General features: G+C 48.8%; 1 protein-coding gene across 3 annotated transcripts in view; it reads left to right on the plus strand.

Annotated features, from left to right (window-relative positions):
* Positions 1–19,143: 19,143 nt before the first annotated feature.
* Positions 19,144–25,985, plus strand: part of LOC146829717 (G protein-coupled receptor 143-like) — a 205,957-nt gene continuing 199,115 nt past the window's right edge. Inside the window, exon 1 of one of the 3 annotated variants that reach the window (XM_085606715.1) lies at positions 19,144–19,262. The gene's annotated coding sequence lies outside the window, so the exon portion shown is untranslated. Of the gene's footprint in view, positions 19,263–20,036; positions 20,134–25,985 lie in introns of those variants that run through there. The other 2 variants (XR_014962042.1, XM_085606714.1) reach the window with 2 other exon arrangements.

Here is a 25,985-nt window from a genome sequence, read left to right on the forward strand (position 1 = left end):
ATCAGATTTAGTCTGCTTCCCAGGGGTGGCATAATACATGCTTCAGCCCCTGGTAGGCCTGTGAAGTACCTATGCCCTTGGTACCTAAGGTACCATATACTAGGGGCTCATAAGGTACCACAGTATCCAATCACTAGAGCATCTAATATGTACTCCAAGTTGTTTAGAGAGAACAGAGAGGCTGGGGCCCTGATTAGCAGGGACCCAGCCAGACTATAGCCAGAAACCAGTGTAAACATCAAAAAAAAAGTGGGGGCAACATAAGTGCAGATCCTACTCTCCTACAGCTTTCAAGTCAAAGAAAGTCATGTCCTTATACTGAGGTTGGGTGGATCCACTGGTTCCAACCCTTAAGGACATTCTAGTGTTGTGCAGTGTTTTACTACCTACACCAGTTTGTGGCCTACTGATCCTAGCTTGAGCTGTAGAAAGGGTGTGCTATCCCTTGACACACAGCTCTAAGTTCAGTAGAACTTGTTGATACTAAGCTTGACTTTATATGTACCTTGAGTTCCTTTAGTGGTTTTCAGTTAGTAATTCAAATCGAGATTTTCTGGTAAAACAATGGCAAGCTGTAATCCCACACGCTGCCCACCAATGTGAGATGTTGGCCTGATATATGCTGGTCACTAGTTAAAGTGGCCACCTTGCACCAGTACAATTCGACTCTTATGGTAGATAAGTTTAAGACAACCTTTAAAGAAAGCTATCCTAGTGGTTGCTGTGGAGAGCAGCCTTCAGGCTAAGTCTTGGAGGAATGTAAAGCTGCTTGTTTTACCACACAATCTCCTGAATTACCAAATGAAAGGACACCACACAGGTATATATATCAAATATATATGTATTTATTACTAAACAACTCTCTACTAATCTCTTTATGAGATTAGAAGTCAGGAACATATGCACAAATCAACGTTTCACAATAAATTCAGCACAAATATGGCTGGGGCCCTAGGGGCGTACCAGACCATATACTAAAAAAGAGACTTAAGAACAACGACTTGCAAAGGGACAAGGCCTAGGGCCCTTAGAAGTGTTGGGGCCTCACGAAACCACCCAAGGCAGGTAAGTAAAGGACCCACGGGGGACGCGTGCAGTGTGTGAACACAGGCACGAATCGCCGTAGACTTCAATGGGGCAAGTCACGGTTAGAAATTAAGAGTTTAAGGGCACTTCGGGAGAGTCTACAAGCAAGTCACTTACAGGGTAAGTAGTTCTAGAGCCAACACCCACAGGAGCACCGTAGTGGTGGAGTTACCTCACCCAGGGAAGCTGGTGCATAGGTGTCTTTTGGTGTCGGGTCGCAGCGTTGTTTTCAATGGGAGCCAGTGAAGACCTGCTGCTTGTGAAGAAAGAAGAAGTGTCCGGTGGAATCCAAGCCTGGATTGAGAAGAAGGAAGACCTGAAAGCAGAGGGGACAATGTTCAAAGTCACTTGGCAGTGACCCGGGACAAGGAAGATGAATGCCCACAGTCGTCGGGTGTTTTCAGGTAGTTCACGGGTGTCTCGACTCTTCAGCCACGAGGTCCAGGAGGCATCGACGACAACCAGGAGCTGGATTCGGCCTGTCCCACGAAGTCTGCAGCTTACTGCGGTGACGGCGACCAGATTGGAGCCAACAAGCCTTGGCAACAGCAAGTCTCGTGAAAAGGACAAAAAGTCAGCGGTGCAGACCAGCAAGGTCTGGGGGACTCACCCAGCGAGGGTAAGTCAGGGCAGGCCTGGAGCAACCAGGGCAGCCTTTTGGAATTGTAGAAAAGTCTTCAGGGGACCCACAAGCCAGTCCGCAAGGGATCGCGAAGATGCCTCGGGAGGATCCACTCAACAGGGGCCCACGGTCACTCTGGACGGGGTAGGCCTCTGATCTTTGGAGGGATCTCTACTCGGGGCTGAGACCACACGTAGCCCAAAGCACAGGTTCGTAGAACATTGTGAAGGGATTGCACTCGACATTAGTGCACGGTACTCAGGGATTGCGGTTCCTCATCGCTCGTGGGGTCCACTTGCCTCAGCTTCGCTGGGGACTCACGAAGTCAGGAAATCCTCTTCCTGGGTTGCAGGGACTTCGGGCTCTGGCGGGAGCGGTGGAGTTTCTGACCGTTGTTGCAGTTTTTGGTGCCTGCCAAGCAGGGGAGTCACTCCTTGACTCCAAGGGAGATTCTTCAGTCTTCCAGAGGTAGTGGAACATCGAAGGTCCGGGATTCATCTTCAGAGCGTCGTCCAGGGGTATCTAGTTTGCAATGGCAAGGGTTCCCTAACTTATACTAGAACAAAGGGAGGGACTAGCTCTATGACCCCACCTATGGGAGGGTCAGGGGAGTGGGTGGCTGCACCCACTTCCCTTTGTCCGGTTTCGTGCCAGAGCAGGGGCAGGTAGCCCCTGAGCCGGTTTGAACTGGTGTATGCACAGAAGAGCCTACTGCTCCCCCAGTGCAGGACTTCAAAGCACTCTAGGAGTGCACCCACCCAGCCCCAATACACTAAACCCTGTCTGGGAGGTGGTCACACCTCCCTGTGACAGGATACCTATTGTTGGGCCTCCTCCACTGCGAGTTTCGGTCATCAGCAGGAGGGCAGCCCAGTCTCTGTGACTGGTGGCCTCCATTTTGTTATGCCAGGGCTCTTCAGGATTCTACCGTGTTTCCACAGTGGATACATGTCTATCCCTCTAGAAGGGTGGGATCATACTCCCACACCAGTTACTGGACATGTTTTGATGCAGCCATTCCAAAGTTAGCATTTACCGCAAGGTTATAATGCACTTAAGAGTATATGGTTTGACCGCATTCACAAACAGCCCCAGAGAATGGACTCTGAGAGCTGCAGAGGGGCCCTGCTCAGGCAGAGGCACCCCCTCACATGGAAACCAAGCACCCTGCCCTCAGGATTGATAGGGCCTGCCTTAGGGGTGACTGATAGGTTTAAAAGTGTGTGCAGGGGAGACATAGGGAACCTATATCTCAGTGAGGGGTGCTAGCACCACCTCACCCAGGCTGCAGTAGCAGGCCTGTGGTGTCAGATTTCTTCTGCTTCCCAGGGGTGGCATAATACATGCTTCAGCCCCTGGTAGGCCTGTGAAGTACCTATGCCCTTGGTACCTAAGGTACCATATACTAGCGACTCATAATGTACCACAGTATCCAATCACTAGTGCTCCTAATATGCACACCATGTCATTTAGAGAGAACAGAGAGGCTGGGGCCCTGATTAGCAGGGACCCAGCCAGACTATAGCCAGAAACCAGTGTAAACATCAGAAAGAAAGGGGGGGCAACATAAGAGGCAGATCCTACTCTCCTACAATCAGTTGGGCTGGGGTCCGTCTCTCATATCGTCACTCGGGCTTGGGTCCTTCTTTCATGTCGTCCGTTGGGCTAGGGTCCTTCTGTGATAACGTCCGCCGGGCAAGGGTCCATCTATTATATTGCCACTCAGGCTAGGGTCCTTCTTTCATATCGCCACTGGGGTAGTGTTCGTCTGTCAAACGATCAGTCGGGCTAGGGTCCTTCTTTCATATCGTCAGTCGGGCTAGGGTCTGTTTGTCAAATCATCACAAGGGTAGGATCCTTCTTTCCTATAGTCACGGGGGTAGTGTTCTTCTTTCATGTTGTCAGCCGGGCCAAGGTCTTTCTGTGAGATTGTCAGCTGGGATAGGGTCCGTCTGTTGTATTGACAAGCTAGTGTCCTTCTTTCATATCGTCCCTAGGGTAGGATCCTTCTTTCCTATAGTCACTGGGGTAGGGTCTTTCTTTCCTATAGTCACTGGGGTAGGGTCTGTGTGTCATATACTCAGTCGGGCTAGGGTCCGTTTGTCATATCATCACAAGGGTGGGGTCCTTCTTTCATATCGTCCCTAGGGTAGGATCCATCTTTCCTATAGTCACTGGGGTAGGGTCCTTCTTTCCTATAGTCACTGAGGTAGGGTCCTTCTTTCCTATAGTCACTGGGGTAGGGTCCTTCTTTCCTATAGTCACTGAGGTAGGGTCCTTCTTTCCTATAGTCACTGGGGTAGGGTCCTTCTTTCCTATAGTCACTGGGGTAGGGTCCTTCTTTCCTATAGTCACTGGGGTAGGGTCCGTGTGTCATATCCTCAGTCAGGCTAGGGTCCGTTTGTCATATCGTCACAAGGGTAGGGTCCTTCTTTCCTATCTTCACTGGGGTAGGATCCTTCTTTCATGTTGTCAGCCGGGCTAGGGTCCGTTTGTCATATGGTCAGTCAGGCTAGGGTCCATTTGTCATGTTGTCACTGGGGTAGGGTCCTTCCATCATAAGTCAATCATCAACAGAAATACCTTCCGAGGCTTGTTTTTCTAAATTGGAACACGCAGAACAAGAGGGTATTGAGTTGTTCAAGCATTGTTATCTTACGATAAAATACATTATTCTGAAAGACATTTTCATACATGTACTTCATCTTTGAAGATTTGGTTTTACAAATAAGTAGCGAGAAGGAGACTCTGCTTTTGAAAGAAGTCACTCTCCAGTAGTGGAAACCCTATCACCCAAAACAGATAAGTGGTTGTGGTGCTCTGCATGTAAATGAAAAGAGTTTGGCCAGTCAATAGCAATACTTTGCATGCCTAGATGAATAATTAATGATCTATGGGCACAATGGTATAGGTAAGTGCCATTCACCCCCAGTAGGGGCCCTCACCTGTGGCCTTGGGCCCCTAACTAAGGCGGTGAGCCCAGTGCTTAATTTGAGCCGGTGGTTTATGGAGCTCAGCTCCCGTTCTTAATTGTAAACACCATCACTTATGACAGTCTGCCACATGGTGGCACTGTCTGTCTAACTTAGAGATGAGCGCAACAACAGTTGTTTATTAATTCTATGTACATTAAACATGGCTAATACCTACCACCTGAGCCATTCTTATAGTTTTGGGTGCCTGGAATAGTCTGAATTCTCACACTTGTAAATGTGTGATGGTTAGTAGTTGTGTTGGCACTGTCATTAGGAGCACTGGCTGGGGGAATGGTTAGTTCAAGCTGCAGTGGCCTTCCCATGAGGGCCCTGGTACTTATTTGTTTTACACATCAAGCACTGGCTGAGCCAAGCTCTCGTGCCACTGCTCTGCTACAGGTCTCACTCTCTCATTAAACACCCTCTGTATTTCCACCAGGGGAGAACATCTCAGAGGTATACTGCGGATGAGCAAGAAGTACCAAGCAAGAAGGAAGGGAAATCTCTGAAATCCAAGCTAAGTGATGTGGGCAAGAAAGAGAAGCATCGCTGAAGGAGGTCTGAGCTGGACCCAGGAGTAGGTCTGCCCCTTTGGCTGTGAGACATTATCCTGTAGAGATGGAGGACTTTGTCCCAGACAAATATTTAATGAGAAATAAAACAGACTAAGTCCCTTGAAGTCATTCCAGCATTCATTCATCCTGTAGACCGTGGTCTTATTGACAGCTGGAATGGCTCTGGCAGCTGCATGTCATCATGTGGTGTCTATTGTGATAGAAAAGGGGACAGTGTCCATTCCCTAGTGGGAGAAAAAGGCCTGTGCCCTCTCATTGGTACCCAGTTACTGGTGGAAGAAAGTTATTGTCCATTCATGGGAGGAAGAATATGGCTAATTTGAATTCATTTGTGTTAAAAAAAGGCTAGTGTTCATTCATTGAGTGGATTGTGAAGGCTGGTCTCCATTCATTGGCTGGCAGAGGGAGGGTCTGGGTCTATTCACTGGCAGGCAAAGCTGGGATTGATTGAACACATCATACTGAAAGAGAGGGCTCAATCCTTTGTGGGTGTGGCCAAAACATAAAAGCGATCATGCCCTATGGACTGATATTAGCTACAGTGGCGTAGCCTAGCCATTGAGATTTGAGGGCGATCTCAAATGTCCCAACTAAAAAGCAGTGGGCCACAGGGTGACTGGGTGAGGTGACCAAGATTAAGGGTGGACTGTGACCATGAGGAGAGGGTCAGAACTGAGTCCCATGAGGTGGGCCTCTGTGGCCGATTTAGAGTTTGGTGGACAGGTACTCTGTTGCAAAGGCGATGGAGTTCCCTGGCTGCCAAACTCAAGGTCCAACTTGCCCGATTCTGAGTCAGGCAGACCACAAGTTTTATGCTGACAGAGTAAAATTTGCTCTGTAAGTTTAAAACGTCATTCATTGCCCAAAGTAGTAGGTGCCATCGGAAGAAAGTCACCCGCCCGACCGCCCTATTTAGAGCGCACGATCAGATGTTGTCTTTTTTACTGTGAGGGATGGCAAAAAAGGGAAATCTGTTTTTAAAGAATAAAAGCTTGCAAAAGTTTAACGCCCAGCTATCATGCTTGATGGAGCCTTCTGTTATACTGTTCCTACATTGACTGGACCCGCCATGATAGCAGTTTCTCCCAACGTATAGAGATGTGGGCAAAGTAAGGTCAGTAGAGTACCCTGTCACCTTGTCTGCCTTTACTCTGTCTGCTAAATTCTAACTCAGACCCTCTGTCTAGAGTTCCACCGTGGATACAAAACGATGGTTTGGAATGCTACCTCTAGGGATTTCCAGTGGTTAGATGATTTATAAGCATTTGTCCCGTCACCTTCTGGGTGTTTCGTTGCCAGTAGCCAGTCAGTAGTCTGCCTGGAAGCCTGAGACTCACTAAAGTATACAAAAAAGCAGGGTCGGACCGGCCATAGCGGGCACCGGGCATTTCCCTGGTGGGCCGGAGGGGTGGGGCCGGTTTTGTGGCCGCAGGGGGCCGCTTTTCTTACAGGGTGCCGGTTTTGCAGCAGTGCTGCAAAATGAACCCTCTGTAAGAAAAGCGGGAGCAGTGCTTATCGGCTAACATCCCCCTCCCCTCCCGTTCCCTGGGCCGGTGGAGAAGCAACCTGCCAGGGCTGGTTGCTGTTCCCAATCCGGCCCTGCAAAAAAGGAACGGATGGTGTAGGAGGCTGGCTTAGTATATGGTGCTCACTTATGTAAGTGGACACTTTGCACTAATCCAGACAACCCTTGAGATGATTTTAGCGGATCAAGACAAACTTAGAAAGCTCTCTAAGTGGTAGCCGTGGAGAGCAGCATTCAGGCTCAGTCCAGAAGGAGTTAAAGCAACTTGTTTTACCAGTACTTGTAGGAGAGTGGGATCTTCTTCACATGGGTACCCCCACTTTTTGCTGGTGTTTCACTGTTTTTCGACCTTAGTCTGGCTGCGGCCCTCTAATCATGACCCCAGCCTAGCTGATTCCTCTCTAAAATAGTTTCCATGTACATTAGGTACATTTCTAATTAGATTCTGGAGTGCCTTATAAGTCCCTAGTATATGGTATACTATGTACCTAGGGCATTGGTACCTCAGAGGCCTACCAGGGGCTGAAGCATGTATTATGCCACCCCTGGGAAGCACTCCAAAATGACACCACAGGTCTGCTACTGCAGCCTGGGTAAGGGTGTGCTTGCACCCCTTACAGTGGTATAAGCTACCTATATCACTAGCTTATACAGACACATATAAACATATAAGCCACTCCTATGGCAGGCCTTGACAAACCTGAAGGCAGAGTGCTTGGTTTTATGTGAGAGGGTGCCCAAGCATGAGCTGAGCCCCTCTGCAGCATTCGGAAATACTTCCTTATGGCTGTTCTGTGATACACGTTACAACAAACAAATGATGGACGGAATGCTGACAATGCAGACATTCTCCCCCAGTCAAGAGATCTGGGTTAAATCCATTGTTCTTTTGCCCACTACGCCACCCCAGTTTAGACATGGCCATATGCAAATCAGTCTTGACCCTGTGCCTCATGGGAACAGTCCAGCCCGAACTGCCAAGCCATGTCTTCCCTGGACCGGAATCAAGCATCCTAGGACCGGTTTCTGGCTATCAGCCGTCATCAGCCAGGATAGCTTGACTCCAGTGGCGTAGTGAGCACAGGTCCCACATCTGGGAATACCCATCCCACTTAGGGCGAAAAGCGTTACAACAAACAAATGATGGACGGAATGCTGACAATGCAGACATTCTCCCCCAGTCAAGAGATCTGGGTTAAATCCATCGTTCTTTTGCCCACTACGCCACCCCAGTTTAGACATGGCCATATGCAAATCAGTCTTGACCCTGTGCCTCATGGGAACAGTCCAGCCCGAACTGCCAAGCCATGTCTTCCCTGGACCGGAATCAAGCATCCTAGGACCGGTTTCTGGCTATCAGCCGTCATCAGCCAGGATAGCTTGACTCCAGTGGCGTAGTGAGCACGGGTCCCACGTCTGGGAATACCCATCCCACTTAGGGCGAAAAGCGTTACAACAAACAAATGATGGACGGAATGCTGACAATGCAGACATTCTCCCCCAGTCAAGAGATCTGGGTTAAATCCATCGTTCTTTTGCCCACTATGCCACCCCAGTTTAGACATGGCCATATGCAAATCAGTCTTGACCCTGTGCCTCATGGGAACAGTCCAGCCCGAACTGCCAAGCCATGTCTTCCCTGGACCGGAATCAAGCATCCTAGGACCGGTTTCTGGCTATCAGCCGTCATCAGCCAGGATAGCTTGACTCCAGTGGCGTAGTGAGCACGGGTCCCACGTCTGGGAATACCCATCCCACTTAGGGCGAAAAGCGTTACAACAAACAAATGATGGACGGAATGCTGACAATGCAGATATTCTCCCCCAGTCAAGAGATCTGGGTTAAATCCATCGTTCTTTTGCCCACTACGCCACCCCAGTTTAGACATGGCCATATGCAAATCAGTCTTGACCCTGTGCCTCATGGGAACAGTCAAGCCCGAACTGCCAAGCCATGTCTTCCCTGGACCGGAATCAAGCATCCTAGGACCGGTTTCTGGCTATCAGCCGTCATCAGCCAGGATAGCTTGACTCCAGTGGCGTAGTGAGCACGGGTCCCACGTCTGGGAATACCCATCCCACTTAGGGCGAAAAGCGTTACAACAAACAAATGATGGACGGAATGCTGACAATGCAGACATTCTCCCCCAGTCAAGAGATGTGGGTTAAATCCATCGTTCTTTTGCCCACTGCGCCACCCCAGTTTAGACATGGCCATATGCAAATCAGTCTTGACCCTGTGCCTCATGGGAACAGTCCAGCCCGAACTGCCAAGCCATGTCTTCCCTGGACCGGAATCAAGCATCCTAGGACCGGTTTCTGGCTATCAGCCGTCATCAGCCAGGATAGCTTGACTCCAGTGGCGTAGTGAGCACGGGTCCCACGTCTGGGAATACCCATCCAACAATCTAAACTGGGGTGGCGTAGTGGGCAAAAGAACGATGGATTTAACCCAGATCTCTTGACTGGGGGAGAATGTCTGCATTGTCAGCATTCCGTCCATCATTTGTTTGTTGTAACGCTTTTCGCCCTAAGTGGGATGGGTATTCCCAGACGTGGGACCCGTGCTCACTACGCCACTGGAGTCAAGCTATCCTGGCTGATGACGGCTGATAGCCAGAAACCGGTCCTAGGATGCTTGATTCCGGTCCAGGGAAGACATGGCTTGGCAGTTTGGGCTGGACTGTTCCCATGAGGCACAGGGTCAAGACTGATTTGCATATGGCCATGTCTAAACTGGGGTGGCGTAGTGGGCAAAAGAACGATGGATTTAACCCAGATCTCTTGACTGGGGGAGAATGTCTGCATTGTCAGCATTCCGTCCATCATTTGTTTGTTGTAACGCTTTTCGCCCTAAGTGGGATGGGTATTCCCAGACGTGGGACCCGTGCTCACTACGCCACTGGAGTCAAGCTATCCTGGCTGATGACGGCTGATAGCCAGAAACCGGTCCTAGGATGCTTGATTCCGGTCCAGGGAAGACATGGCTTGGCAGTTCGGGCTGGACTGTTCCCATGAGGCACAGGGTCAAGACTGATTTGTATATGGCCATGTCTAAACTGGGGTGGCGTAGTGGGCAAAAGAACGATGGATTTAACCCACATCTCTTGACTGGGGGAGAATGTCTGCATTGTCAGCATTCCGTCCATCATTTGTTTGTTGTAACGCTTTTCGCCCTAAGTGGGATGGGTATTCCCAAACGTGGGACCCGTGCTCACTACGCCACTGGAGTCAAGCTATCCTGGCTGATGACGGCTGATAGCCAGAAACCAGTCCTAGGATGCTTGATTCCGGTCCAGGGAAGACATGGCTTGGCAGTTCGGGCTGGACTGTTCCCATGAGGCACAGGGTCAAGACTGATTTGCATATGGCCATGTCTAAACTGGGGTGGCGTAGTGGGCAAAAGAACGATGGATTTAACCCAGATCTCTTGACTGGGGGAGAATGTCTGCATTGTCAGCATTCCGTCCATCATTTGTTTGTTGTAACGCTTTTCGCCCTAAGTGGGATGGGTATTCCCAGACGTGGGACCCGTGCTCACTACGCCACTGGAGTCAAGCTATCCTGGCTGATGACGGCTGATAGCCAGAAACCGGTCCTAGGATGCTTGATTCCGGTCCAGGGAAGACATGGCTTGGCAGTTCGGGCTGGACTGTTCCCATGAGGCACAGAGTCAAGACTGATTTGCATATGGCCATGTCTAAACTGGGGTGGCGTAGTGGGCAAAAGAACGATGGATTTAACCCAGATCTCTTGACTGGGGGAGAATGTCTGCATTGTCAGCATTCCGTCCATCATTTGTTTGTTGTAACGCTTTTCGCCCTAAGTGGGATGGGTATTCCCAGACGTGGGACCCATGCTCACTACGCCACTGGAGTCAAGCTATCCTGGCTGATGACGGCTGATAGCCAGAAACCGGTCCTAGGATGCTTGATTCCGGTCCAGGGAAGACATAGCTTGGCAGTTCGGGCTGGACTGTTCCCATGAGGCACAGGGTCAAGACTGATTTGCATATGGCCATGTCTAAACTGGGGTGGCGTAGTGGGCAAAAGAACGATGGATTTAACCCAGATCTCTTGACTGGGGGAGAATGTCTGCATTGTCAGCATTCCGTCCATCATTTGTTTGTTGTAACGCTGTTCTGTGATACAGCCATACAGTATACTCTTAAGTGCATTATAACCTCGCGGTAAATGCTAACTTTGGGATTTCTGCATCAAAACATGTCATGTTTGGTGTCAAACACTTTGGAATACTACCCCCACACCAGTCCTGGCGGCAGGGGTAGCATTCCATCCTTCTAGAGGGAGAGACATGTTCACACTGGTCTAACCCGGTAGGACTTTCTACAGCCCTGGCATCACAAAATGGATGCCTCTGCCACAGACACGGGTCTGGCCTCCTGCTGCTGACCGAAACTCCAGCATAGGAGGCCTGGACAGTAGGTTTCTTGTCCCAGGGAGGTGTAACCACCTCCCCAGACAGGCAGATGTGTTTTGGGGCTGGGCGGGAGCACTTTCTGGTGCTTTGAAGTCCTGCACGGGGGCACACTTGGTGTCCCTGTGCATAGTCTAGTTCAAACCGGTAGCAGGGGCTACCTGCCCCTGCTCTGGTGCGAAACTGGACAAAGGAAATGGGTGTAACCACCCCTCTTTCCAAACCCTCCCATAGGTGGGTCCCTAGAGTATATCCAACCCCCAAACTTTGTATAAGTATGGGATCCCAGTCCTTGCGACTTTAGATTTCCCTGGACGAAACACTGCAATATATATCCTGGACCTTTGACGTTCTACTTTGCTTAGAAGACTGAAGAAATCTCCCTTGGGATCAAGGAGTGACTCCCCTGCTTGGCAGGCACCAAAGAAGCAACTGACAGGTCTGCATCGCTGAAGCTCCCGCCGGACGCCGAAGTCTTTGCATCACCAGAGGTGGATTTCCAGACTTCTCCGAGGCTACCCTGAGTCCACAGCGAAGCTGAGGCCCGTGGATATCGTGGGTGATGTGGAACTGTGACCCGTGGACACCTTGAACTTTTGCAGCAACGTCATCTTCCTGGTCTTCCTCGAAGTTGTGCTTTGGACTTCCAGTAGCCCCAGCCTTGAGCATCTCCTGCACTGAAGATTTCTGTCCTCCACTCCATGAGTGACCCATGGGCGAGTTTCCAGTGCGACCGCTCGAGGCTCCTTCACGCTCACTAGCCCGTTGGCTAGTAGATCCCCACAAAGGCAACTCCTCTTCTGATTGGACTTTCCTGGTTGCTCCAGACGTGCCCCGACTTACCCTCGCTGGGTGAGTCCCCCAGACCTTGCTGGTCTGAACCAACATCCTTTCTCTGATTCCAAGTGACTTGCCGTTGCCAAGGCTTGTTGGGTCCAATCTGGTTGCCGACACCGCAGCACTCGATACACTTTGTGGGACAGCTCGAATCCAGCTCCTGGTTGTCATCAACACCTCCTGGACCTCGTGGCTGAAGAGTCAAGACACCCGTTCACTCACCTGAAGCACCCGACCTCTGTGGGCATTGGTCTATTGTGCCCTTGGTCACTGGTAAGTGACCCAGACTCTGTCCCCACTGCTTTTAGGTTCCTTCCATCCTATATCCAGGCTTGGATCGCTTCGGACACTTCTCCTCTTCACGGCAGCAGCACTTCTTCGCTAGCTTCCATTGAAATCGACGACGCGACCCGACACCAAAAGACACCTATGCACCCGGCTTCCCTGGGTGAGGTAACACGAGTACTCCGGTGCTCCAGTGGGTGCTAGCCCTAGAACTTCCTAAGTCCAAAAGGGTTTGGTCCTGACTCATTTCTAAGTGTCCCTAACCTTTAAATTTCTAACCACGACATTGCCCATAGAAGCTAACGGGAACCCGCGGCTGTGTTCACACACTGCACATGGCCCCCGTGGGTCCCCTGTGTCACTACCTTGGGTGTTTCCTTGGGTTCCCAGTGATTCTACAGGCTCTAGGCCTTGTGTCTAGTTCAGTCGTGGTTCTTATACCACTTTATTGGTATATGGTTTGGTACGCCCCTAGGGCCCAAATGTGTATTTGTGCTATTACTGTTGATTCCTAACTTGTAAATTAAGTACTTCGAACTCCAGTCTCATAAAGAGACTAGAGGGATGTGTTTTATCTTAAATACATATATTTTAAATGTATACCTGGTGTGGTTGTCCTTTCATTTGGACATTCATGAGATTATAGACTGGTAAAACAAGCTGCTTTTCATTCTTCAAGACTTAGCCTGAAGGCTGCTCTCCATAGCTACCACTAGGATAGCTTTCAATAAAGGTTGTCTTTAACCTATTCACCATAAGGGGTTGTTTGGACTGATACAAGGTGCCCACTATAATTAGTGGACAGCATTTATCAGGCCAACTTCTCACACAGCCCACTCTCCAGTGCTCGCCATCTTACAGATGGCAGGCACTCCCCAATCAGGACTAGGGATTGTGCTCACTCCCCCACGTGGGGGTGAGCACACCAAGGGTGTAGTCACCCTAAGGTCAGTAGCCCATTGGCTACTGACCTCAAGACCCCTAAAACGCCCCCTAAATACAGTATTTAGGGGGCAGCCCTGAACCACATAGGCAGATCCAGAAACGACAAGAAAAGAAAATAAGAAGGACGAAGCGCCGTGCAGAGCTAACAAGAGGACGACGCCCACTGACTTGGCCCCATCCTTACCGGCCTGTCTCCCCTCGAACCTGCTCCTGCGACATCCCGGTGTGTCCTGCAGCGAGCAACCTCAAAAACCCCAGAAGACCTGCCTTCCCTTCACTTCAAAGAATGAATCTCCCATGAACACAGGACTTGTTCAAACTGCAGCTTCTGGTGCCAACCGGAGACCACAAATCCAGCCCACTCTGCACCCTCCGAACCCGGCCCGAGCTCGAGTGGAAAAACACCACGAGGAGGTCACCCCGGCGATCCTGACCCGAGATCTGGCTGCCCCTGACCTGCCTCAAGCCTCCAGCCGATGCCTGCAGCCTAAATCCATAAGTGCCCCCTAACCGCGACCAGGAGCTGGTAAAAAGATCCGACCCCAAAAGGCACCCCTGCACCCGACGCCCCACGGCCTTGTGTGCCCAAACCAACGGTGCCCAACCAACCCTTAACTTCCCAACTTACCTCTCCAAGTGGTGGTCGCACTCAGAGGTCCTTCATCTCCCTGCCTGCAGTGCTTTTGTAAACCGGAGGTTCGCCATAGAAAACAACAGGGCGCACGACGTTGAAACAGCACTTTGCACCCGGCCGCCCCAGTGCCGCTGAGGGTGCACCTTTTGTGCTACTTTGTTTTCCCTGTTTGCCCTGACCTTAGCCCTAGGAGCTTTGCTCCCACAACCCAGTGGCCTGCTTGCCAGCAGCCACCAACCGGAGGCCCCCTATCCCCCATTGGATAACATTGGGCCTCAACACTTTGCACCCGGCCACCCTAGTGCCGCTGAGGGTGCAACAACAGTGCATCACTGACCCTGGGAGACCCCTGAGTCTAACCCCAGCAAATTAACTCCCACAGTCGTTTACTTACCTGTGAACCGTTAACCTGATTTCCTTCCATAGGATAACATTGAAACTTTTTCTCCAATAATTTTTTGTGTGTAGTTTTGAAATCTAAAAAATTCTTCAAAAATAGCACAAATATTCACCTGTTTGCAGGAAATGTCCCAGTGCTAAATCTAGGAATCCAGCACTGAGTTAGAAAAGTAACGTGAAAAATAACTTACCTGCAATTTACTGTAGAAGCCCATTCATTTCAATGTACTGCTCCAAAAAGTTTCTAAGTGTGGAGTTTTGAAAACTGAAAATATTCTTTAAAAATCATGCGAATAACCAAAACGTAATTACTTAGCTGTTTCCAGGATATGTCCCAGTGCTGAATCTAGGTATCCAGAGTTAGAAAAGTAACGTAAAAAGTAACTTACCTGTAATTTGCTGAAAAAGCCGATTCATTTCAATGTACTGCATTTTCTAAGTGTTGCATACTACTGCTCCCCTGTAAATCAAACAAAGTACACTTTTTATTGCATTTTCAAACTGTTCTATATCCAGTAACTTATTACTGAAAAGTATTTAATGCTTACCTGTACCAGGCTTGCTTGGTTCTAGAAATAAGCAACAGTATTTTTTTATACAAAAACAATTGGCCTAGAGTTCAGTTCTTGAGTGTGTGGATTAATTTGCTGACTGAGTGTGTACATCAAATGCTTTACACTGTCCTCTGATATTGCCTTACTGCTTGACTATGCTACCACTTTAGAGAGCAAGGTTCTATCTAACTTTAGCCTCTGCTAATCCTCTGGGGAAACTTGAACTCTATACAAACTACACCTCATTTAGGTGTGGTATATATAGAGCCAGTTTCTTACAATGTTGATTTTGACAGACTGAGATGAAACATCAAGACAGAAAAATAAATCCATGGATATTAATGTCAGAAAAAGATGAACCCATGGGCTGTGGTCCTTAAAAGAGGTGCCCGGTGGCCCATGTCATGTGTGACACTTTCAGAAAGACCTGGCCCTAGAGTTTCTTCGTGTTTGCGGAAGGATCCCTCCTTACAGTGAGTGGTTGTGTGATAATCAGGGGGGCGAGGGAGGCTCTTGGGTGTCCTCCTTTTAGTCGGGGTGGGGTGGAAGATCATTTGTCCTGGCAAAAAAAGCGGCATGGGGGACTGGCTGGGCAGGGCTTTGTGCCAGTGTGTGATGTGAGTGTGTGATATACACTTGTGTGAGAGACTGCCGGACCAGAACCTTTGTGTCAGTGTGTGATGTCAGTGTGTGATGCAAGGTGGCTGGGGAGGCTGCTTGAGCAGGGCCAATGTGCTGTTGTGTGATGTGAGTGTGTGATACACAGTTGTGCTAGAAACTGCCTGGGCAGGGTCTTTGTGTCAGTGTGTGATACACAGTTGTATGAAAAACTGCCTGGATAGGGCCTTTGTGTCGGTGTGTGTGATGTGAGTGTGCGATACACAGTTGTGTGAGAAACTGCCTGGGCAGGACCTTTATGTCAGTGTGTGATGTCAGTTTTTGATACGCGGTGGCAGGAGACACTGAGAGGGCAGGGCCTTTGTGTCATGTCTGTGATGGGTGTTTATGAAACATCGTGGCAGGACAGACTGCCTGGGCAGGGCCTTTGTGTCAGTGTGTGATGTGAGCGTGTGATACGCAGTTGTGAGAGAGACTGCTTGGTCAGGTCCTTTGTGTTGTGTGTATGATGAGAGCATGTAGGGAAGTGCCTCTTTTGAGGAGGTTACCCACCTCCTTTTGCCTGATGCCTGATGTGATTTCGAACTGTAAGGGCACTGGGTCCCTGCTAACCAGGTTCCCTGTGCCAGATCTCCTTCCCAAAAACTGTAATATGATCGGCAGAACTTCAGATACCCCATAAGTTTCCAGTAAATGGTACCCCTGGTGCCGAGGGCATTGGTACTGCAGAGGGTCCTCTGGGGCTGCAGCACTGGTTGTGCCACCTTTGGGACCCCTCACCAAGGCTACGCTCTCTGCCATTGCAGGCTGCATGTCTTGGTGCAGAGAAATCCAAAGAGTCGACATGGCACACAGCCCTGTGCCATGCCTCCCATGCACTCCATAGTGTATAGGTAAGTCACCCTTACTACAGGCTTTTAGCCCTAATGGAGGGCGCACTATATCCTATGTGAGGGCATATCAGCATAAGCAGGTATGCCCCTACAAAGTCCAGTCAATCCTGTGATATAGGTGCACAGGTAAGTCATAAAGAGTACATGGGCTGGAAACTTGTCAACATGAGTGTCCTAGCTCCATGATGGCTTCGCTGATTTCTAAGATGTTTGGTACCAAATATATTGTCTTAATAAATTCTCACTGATGCCAGTGAGAGATGTATTAATAATGAGACCCTTTTATAGAGTCCCCTGAAAACCTACCAAGCACTGGTGTGGTCATGTTCCTGCCAGTCTGCCACCACCAGGCATGTTTCTGCCCTCATGGGGTCATGAAAGCCAGCGCTCTCAGAGGACAGAGACAAAGTCTGCTCTGGGCGGAAGCGCTTCACACCTCCTTCCGGACAGGGTGGCCTTCCTGGGCGGAAATTTTAAAAGGCGATGCTGCCTTTGAAATCCAACCCAGGAACCTCTACATAGTGGAGGGGGTGGGGGAAGGGAGCCCCCCTTTCCTGCTCCACTTTTGGCAGGAGGAAAGTAGGAAAAATTAGTTAGATTAGGAGGGGGGTCTCCATTTAGCCTGCACCACCTTCAGGGCATGCGATGTGAAGCAATCCCCTGAAATTACACCATCTGGAGATGGTGAGAAAACCTCTCTATCAGGAGGCCAGAAACATGTCTGGTAGTGGCAGGCTGGCAAAAAACAAGTCAGGAACCCCACCAGTGCTTGGTAGGTTTCCAAACGACCCTCTAAAAGGGTCACATGTGTGAATTTATTAATAAATCCACCACTGGAATCGGTGAGGATTTATTAAGACAAGATGTTTATACCAAACACCTTAGAAATCAGTAAAGCCATCATGGAGCTAGGAAACTCGTGTTGACAAGTATCCAGCCCATGTAGTCCTTATGGCTTCCCTGTTCACTTACAGCATCACAGTGTTAAAGATTGCAGGAATTGCTGTTAGCATGAGCTGAACGCCATTTTGTTCCTGGCAGCCATTTTATTTAGCCATGTGCTCACCATGTGCTTTCTCCCTCTTCCAGAGCCTTGCACATGCTCAGGAAGACCTGTAGCTGCCAGAATGCACCTGCTCCTAGTGTGTAACTGTCAGGCTGTTCTAACTGATGTCAGCAACTCATTACTCCTCCTACTTGTTGACTGTGCATTTTCTGTATGACCATCTATGTGCGTAACTCTTCTCATGTGTACTTGTACCGCCTCCTTTTGAGCCCCTGTGTGGGTATATAAGGCCCCTGTTCTCTGTACTCCTTAGACTGTCTCCTACAGTGGCCTGAGGGTACTGTGTGACGCAGTCTCCCTCTTGTGAGATTAATAAATGCATTGTTTTTATATTACAGCTTCCGTGCCAATCTCTTCTTTGTTGGGTTAAAGGACCAGGTGTATCAGTGAAGCCCCAGAGAAGGTTTTAATTTCTTCAACAGAATAGACTAGACATTGTAGGGGCATAGCTGCTCATGCTGATATGCCCACACACGGGATACAGTGCACCCAGCCTTAGGGCTAAAAGCCTGTAGTAGGAGTGACTTACCTATATCCCTGGCAGTGTCCTTATGTGCGTGAGCGTCTCAAGGGTCCAGCCCCTCGTGAGTTTCCCCAGACTGGTCCCCCAGTCCCAGCTTGCAGCCTCTTTCTGACGGACCGTTCTCCTATTGAAGTGAATGGGACACTCGACACCGTGACACACCCCCGCGCCCTGATGCCCCAGAGCCTCCGAGGCGACCTGTTGGGGTGGCCTTGAACCTTGCCCCATACTCACCTTCAGTCTGGGAGAACAGTCCCATAAGTCGTTGCTAAGGGCCCGGACGCAGTTCATGTTTTTCCCCCATAGGATCATATTACTGAACCAAAAAATTGCAGTATCAACTTTTAAAAAACTGTAAAAATTAATAACTGGAAAAGTGGTTACCAGATCCCGATCATCTTGGTATCTACGTTCATATAAATGTATGTGTTATTTTTAATAAATTGGTGTTAGATTTCTTTATTGAGTGTGTGGCGCACTTATGGCCTTTGTGCATACAATAAATGCCCAGAGCCACCCTCTCACATACCTAACTGCTCACACACACTACCACAAAAGAGAGCATTTGGAGTGTCACGTGTGTGCCTCTGTACTTCCTTTGGGCTTTGCCTGGACTCTCTACACAGTTTGCCTCTATAAGGGGTCAGCTTCCTACACCCTCTTCATAAACTCTTCTCACAACTATGTGGTACAAGTGGGACCCCCCATTTCCAGTCCTGGGCTTTCCTTGTACGCATCATCAGCTTTGATCTGGCAGTGTAATTGGTTCCGGTGTATTGAACCAAGACTACAGCTCCCAGAATGCACGTGTTTGAACCTCAAAAGCCCAGGGATAGAGACAGTGGGCCTCATGGGCCAGGAGCCCACAGGTAGGTAGAAGCAACAGGAGTTTCCTACACCTTAATGCCAATTACCATAGGGTCAGGGCTAACTTAAAGAAGACATTCTCACTACAGGTTTATTTCACACCGCACACACGTATGCTGAACGGCAGAGTAATAAATACTATAGTTAAAAAGTCCGACCACGCGTCCTAGACTCCGCCTCTCCAGTGCATCGTCCCCAGCGCTGCTGGTTTCATCAGCAAAAAATGCATTATGGGGCTTGTATTTCTGGTTCACAATGACAGTTCCTACGACTACAGATCCCAGAATTCCGTGGTTCGCAGAGGGCAGTCCCAAGGTTACCTGGGGTAGGAGTCAGCGAGGGGCGTTGCTGGGGGTCCTAAACAGAGCTGTCTCCGGTCCTGCTTCTACCTGCGGGGCGTGAAAGGGGCGCGCGAAGTCGAGGTGCGTTTCTGCATGTTTTGGTGTACGCTGCGCTTCGTGGCGCTTTAAACAGTATCAGACGATGCTCTTACGACACAATAAAAATGCATTACTGTTTGTGGAAGTTGACCAGGACTGACTGTCTGAAATGTGTGGGTATTTTTGTAGTGTCTTTTAAACGATAAATGTCGTGTGGCCCCTTCTCCCCTCTCGTTTCAGGGCAGTGTTTCTGAGTTCTTTGCCGGTCGAGTCTCGCCGTTACTGGGGGGAGGGGAGGGGAGGGGGGCGGTGTCTGGTTTTTGCTAACAGCCCCATAACATGCGTGACACCTGGAGACGGGCCTCGCTTTTTACCCCGTAAACTTGCATTTTCACATTTAAAATGATAAACTCTGTAGTGTTTTTGGCTGAAACCCTCGACCGGTAGCAGCTGTCACGCATGTCTCGGGGTCAGCAGGCACTTACATGTCCGTCATTGCTCACTGTCGTCTGAGTGACTGCATGGTATATTATCCGACACTCATAAGCGGAGCTCACCCTTCTCCAGGCCTTGCGTGAGGACCTCAGACACGCCAGGATCTTAATTTGAATACTGGTACTTGTAGTTCGTTTGATCTAATTTAGAAGTCAGGACTCCTAGAATGCACAGAAAAATCCTGGCCCGGTGGAACCGGGAAACGTGGCAGCCCTGCCCTGCATATAGCGTGAGTCACTGTATGGTGGCTTCATGGCGCTGTAACAGCCGGCATTGAATGCAGCGCCTGACGCTGCAGACCGTCCTATGAGGTGTGCTGACCCTACGGTCGCCGGTGTGAGGACAGCGCGCTTCAAGCACCAGGACCCAGTCGATGGATGGCTGAGGCGTGTTTGCAACGTCACTTCCGTCGATGTCGGTATGGTTCGTCGTCCACGGTACCTTCACAAAAGCGCTCCTTGACAGTGTCGTCTTAACGATTTTGGGGCCGCCAGGCAAGATATATTTTGATGTCATTGTGTGGAACAAATGTGAATTTTATTACTTGCTAATTCAAGCCTGGTTGATGCCAAACAATACTAAATTATATGTTAAACTTTAATAGGGTCAGAAGAAACATTGAAATAAGTTTTGCGGGGTTAAGAGAGAGAGGGGCATATTATCAAGCGGCAGCGATAATTATCGCTGGCCGCTCTTAGCGAGAACATATTTATCGCCGGCTATCGCTGGCAATTACCGCCATGCTATCGCTGTATCAACAACGCATCGCGCTGTGGCAATAATTTACCAGCGATAGCGGTGTTTTCCATGGAGCATCGCTGGTTTTCCAGCGATGTTCCATGGAAAACGGCGATAACCTTGCTGATACGACCCTGTGGTCGTATCAGCATAATCCACCCCCATTGTTAGGTTTAGGTAAGTCAGCATTTTAGCAGAAAAGTTAGTTTTTGGCGAAAACCGCGGTTTTCGCCAAAAACTAACGTCTGCTAAAATACGCGGGCCTCAAATATCGCGATGTACATCTAGCGATATTTTTCAAGGTAGTTCGTCAGGGGTACGCCCAGTGACACCCACTTTGCATCTCATTAGAGATACAAAGCGTAGCATCGGGGAAAACGGGTGCTAACATGCGCTAATGCATGTTAGCACCACCTTGTAAATAGGGCGATGAAAATATTGCCGCTTTAGCGGCAAAAAGTGCCGCTAAAGCGACGATACTGCCCTTGTTAATATGCCCCAGAGTCGGGGAGGGACAGGTTTAGCTAGAGAAATGGAATAGACCGGGGTCAAATTGAGGACTGGTAGGTGTTGTCTCACAGGGGTCAGGGCTTAAGGACCATTCTAGGCTCTGACGCTTCAAGAGCGATGTGGTCTTCCGCAGTGGCATAACGAAACTTGAGGGGGCCCTCCTGCAAAGTACATGGAGGGGGCCCCCCATTCTCCGTGCCAGTCAAGAGCTCTCAGGCCAGCGACCCGCCATACGGCCCATGAAACGCACACAAACGTGCCTCCCTGTGTCTTTAGTCGACCCTCTCTGAAAACCAGGACATGTGCTAAAATGGCTGAAATCTAATGGGACAGCGGGTGAAAAACCTGGACTGTCCTGGCGAATCCAGGACACCCAGTCATCCTAGGCCCTCGAGAGGTTGGTGGCTTGTGCTCTCCTCTAGTAGTCAGTGCTAGCAGCAGAGGCAGGGGCCAAAGAAAAGTACCAAGAGGAAGGATGCAGCCATGGACTATCATTTAGAAGTCGCCAGGGATCGCACCTGCAACACCTTGCGACCCATGGCACTCGCCTTGCGACCCATGGCACTCGCCTTGCGACCCATGGCACCTGCCTTGCCACCCGTGGCACTCCCCTTGCCACCCGTGGCACTCCCCTTGCGACCCGTGGCAATCCCCTTGCGACCCGTGGCAATCCCCTTGCGACCCGTGGCACTCCCCTTGCGACCCATGGCAGGTAGATCAAAATGAAGAGCAGAAGGCAAACAGGATGCCGATAAGAACAGTTTATTTACAGAAACTTCTTGTGTCAGCCACTTTCTGTTTTGTGAAATAAATATATCCATCCTGGCAATGTACGCTCTGAAAAACTTTCCTTGGTTGTCTTGATTGCAAAGATTAATACAATATACGATCCTTAAATGTAAATCCTTATTTCTCTATTCTAGCCAGATAGATAGATTCCAAATTACAATGCTTTGTAAAAGGAATAGATGGCCCTGAATAGGGTGCCCCTGGTGACATGGCCTAACTGGTAAACGTCCTATACATTAATACCAGCCTAAGGGTCTGACGAAGAGGAGATTGTATATCTGATAGATATTGAGAACAGAGCCAAACTTTGCAATTATAAAAACTTAAAAAAAAAAAATTATGTGACACCCCACCAAGTCAGCTATGCCAGGTTTGACAAACTCCAGACAGCCCTGACCTTCGAGCCAATAGCATGTTGCATTTTTGGAGATGTTATTCATTTCCCTCATGTATGAGGTTGGAAATCCCAGCATTCAGTGTGCTTAGCTGAAGAGCTGTAAATAGCTGAGGGTATCACACTTGCTACATATCAATCTCACATAGATGCACATATTCACTCCCTGCCTCTCTCTAGAGTACGCACAGCCTGGCCATTTGCAACTTCATGATTCTGATTGTGCGGAGTCAAGGGATGCCTACCCAGGCTTGAGACTGAGCTACTATGCTTCACAGGTAGGAAAAGACAATGAGGAGACAGTGAGGCAAGGAAGAGGGCAAACACATGCGGCAAATAAAGAGCATAAGGGAGAAGCTGAGTGAGACAGAGGCAGAAGGACAAAGAATGGAATAGACAGGCAAAGAGAAAAAAAATAGACCTATAGAGGGATATTGAGGAGAACAGAGACAGAGAAAGTGAGTGAGACGACTAAACAGAGAGTATGAGAGAGATAGAGGAATACATGTGGAAAGACAGAGAGGGCAAAGCAGGGCCAGAAAGTGAGCCTGGGATAAAGAACAAGAAAGTGGCAAAGATAGAAAAAGAACACACGCATGAGAGAGAGGGGTACACGCATACAGTTTCTAAGCGCTGTCATTAAGGTTCCAACTCAATGCCAGTATTATTGATTTTCAGTTTTTTTAACTCTTTTGTTACAGCGCTGGCATTTCGAGGTGAAATAAGTGCATAACCTTTAGATGAGCAACAAGCACCCCGATACACATAAGGGGGTGTGTTTTCATTCTGGGCAGTGAGGACCTTCGTGTTTTGTACATGACTGCAATCCCTTCCTTGTTTTAAGGTCATTGAGACCCTCGGCAGTCTCCGGCTGTGACCCTGATAACACTTAAACTAAGTGCCCACGCGCTGCTTTCAAGCTGAACAAGTGTAATCAAAAGAACTGGACACTCTGACAAGTCTGAATCGGAGCTTTCGGGACCAAGACATCAGTAAAGGAAAAGCCAACAGAGCGCATTGTATGTGGGAGCTCTTCTATCGCTGAAATCTGCCATGTATCACAGAGATGTGCCCCTTGGTCCATGAGCCCTGCAGGAGAGGCCTTACTGAGACACCCCTCGCCCCCTCTAGTGACCCTCGTTTCAGGATCAACTGCTTATTCCTGTATCTTCTTCCAGCCCGACAAAAGCAGTTTAATGAAAAGTTCCAATTTGACCAGAATTGCATTATCAGGCAGCATAACAATACAGCGCTTCCTGCCTCACTTCGGGTGTTTCTAAACGCTGTAAATAATGGGTGATGGCATTATCCAATGTCATGATTCTCAATTTACCGGCTTCAGAAGGATGTAGAGGCAAGTGGGCCTCGCAAGGATTCAGGCTATGAACTGCAAGTCACTGAAGTACCATTGAGAAAGTTCTTTTAAAAGTAGATATAATAAAACTTTGTTATAAAAACTTGATACTTTTTAATTATTTTTGAACTTGTAAATCTTGAATATTCCTTTTTCAACGTGGAATACATATTCAATAATTGTATACCGTAGTCGGCTGTATGATCTTTTAATATGAAAATTAAAATAAAGCTAAAAAAATATGGACAACGCCTCGGAAATAGAACCAAACCAGCGTTTTCACTCTGGGTTTGTATGTGTCGTTTCTGAACTTTTAACATTTAAGCCTTGAATACGAATGCGTCGTTATTTTGCGATCCCTGCCATTGGGGTACTCACAGGCTGCAGACAGCACCCCTTCCCTCCCTGTCCCCTAGCGGCAGCTGAACCCACAGGACACCTTCCTTTATCCCCTGTCTGGGACGTACTCACATGGCCCCAGCCCCACAGCCCGGGTAAAGCTTCTGTCTGTAACCACGTCGGAGCCAAAGTAGGGTTGTTGTGGGTACTCACAGGCGGGCAGTGCGTGTCATCCAGGGCCCATGCCCCTCTGTTCTGCCATGGAGTGGAGTACAGGAATAGGCGCACAGGTGCTCTCCCACAGGGTGAGGGAGGGCAGTGAGGAATGCCCGGCATCATGCAGAATAACTTGCCCTGTCTTGACGCAAAACGGAGTGAAACCTTCCGCCAGGGGCGTAACAAACACCCCCACATCCTGTGAACGTTTCTTCTTCAATTTGCTTGGGACCATTATCTTATAAGACTCACTAGGCCCTGATCCTATATTTTAACCCTTTAAATCAATTGTCTAAAAGCAGGGACGTTTTAAGGATTTTGGGGGCCCTGGGCCAAATGTATTTTGGGGGCCCCTGTTCAGACCAGCTTTGATTTTATGATCCAGTCTCAGCTCTTTCATGCCTTCTTTGGTCAAATACTAAATGTGTGTACATCTGATATTCAGGGATAGTGATGTGTGTTTTCAGTATGTACAGCAGTTCACTAATATTACTGCAAATAATCTCTGTCACACCCTCCCATTTCTCATATGCGAGGTCCTGTATTGAACTAAAATAAACTTTTTATATGGATGTTACATGACACATAAACACATTTTGTCTGCAAGATGTCTATAATAGACTCTTACCCATTACAAATGAATGATAGAAAAATGCTATTTACAACATTGTGTTTAAATAAATTTCAAGGTCATGAGGGCAAGACTCTTTACAACAGAGCTGGCTCCTTCAGCGTCCCCCCACCACCTTTGAAAGGCTGGGGCCCTGGGCCAGAGCCCACTTTGCCCATGCCTTAAAACGGCTCTGTCTAAAAGCGTTGACACTTGTTTAAAATTAGTTCAAGATTCAACAGCAAAGATCCCACAAATGTCACCAACAGCACTGTTTCAAACCCTGATTTCTTAATAAAAATCAATCAATTAATAAAAATCAAAAAAATAAGTGCTAGCATTAAGGTGTCTGACAATGGGTATGCCATTTTAGATGCTTTGCTTTCCCTATCGACTCTGTCTACCAACAGGAGCCCTGCCTTGCCCCTCAGTGAATTTCACCATTGCACCTTCTGAGGCTGCATCTATTCCATCCTATCCATTCAGTGGGGATTCTATCAAAGACGGCAAACTTGGATTCCTTTGGATTAAACTGCAGGGCAGTGACCTGTACTGTGACCCATCTCCAGGGCATCTCCTGTGCCATCTTCACTAACGTTTTTTCTCCATTGCTCACTTTCTTTAATAATACTTCAATATAGGATGCATTCTTTCCATCGTCCCTGAAACAAATAGTTTATGGCCTGTTCTAAAAAGGTATTTAGAGCCCTCAGATGGTTGAAACTACCGACCTATTCCTGATATTTCAGCAATCAGTAAGGTTCTGAAGATGAGAACCACCTGCCAGGTACAAAGCCATTGTGAGTTTGTAAGTACTCACACCATTATGACAAAGACCTGCCAACCTATAGCCTGCTTTTATCGTGTGAGTAGAGGAGGCAGTGCCATGGAAAGGGGTGAAATCAGGAGGGGGGGGGTGGGGCTTTGAGACCCTTACTGCCTCACTACCGTTCGTTGGAGGCGCTTTGAGACCCTTACTGCCGCACCACCGTTGGAGGGGCTTTGGTGATGAGGCCAAGGAGAGATGGAAGGGCCCGACTGGGAACCCAAAGCAGCCCTGGCTAACTCAATTGGAATGAAGTACTGGGTTTTTAAGAACCAACCCAGCGGTGCCAGGGGACACACCCAAAGACTTCGAGTTCTTCCTGTTTCGGACCACAGAAACACAGAGTCTTCTAGGTGAAGTCAAAGATCGTATTTATTGGCTGCAGACCAATCACAGGTATCCGAGAAGTACACCACGATGTATGTTCTCAGGAGACTGCTCCCAACCAAAAACCAGTCTTTTCTTATATACAGAATATTATGCTCTGGGCAACA

The sequence above is a fragment of the Triturus cristatus genome, chromosome 5_2 (assembly GCF_964204655.1).
Source record: "Triturus cristatus chromosome 5_2, aTriCri1.1, whole genome shotgun sequence".
In the NCBI taxonomy this organism is placed as follows: domain Eukaryota; kingdom Metazoa; phylum Chordata; class Amphibia; order Caudata; family Salamandridae; genus Triturus; species Triturus cristatus.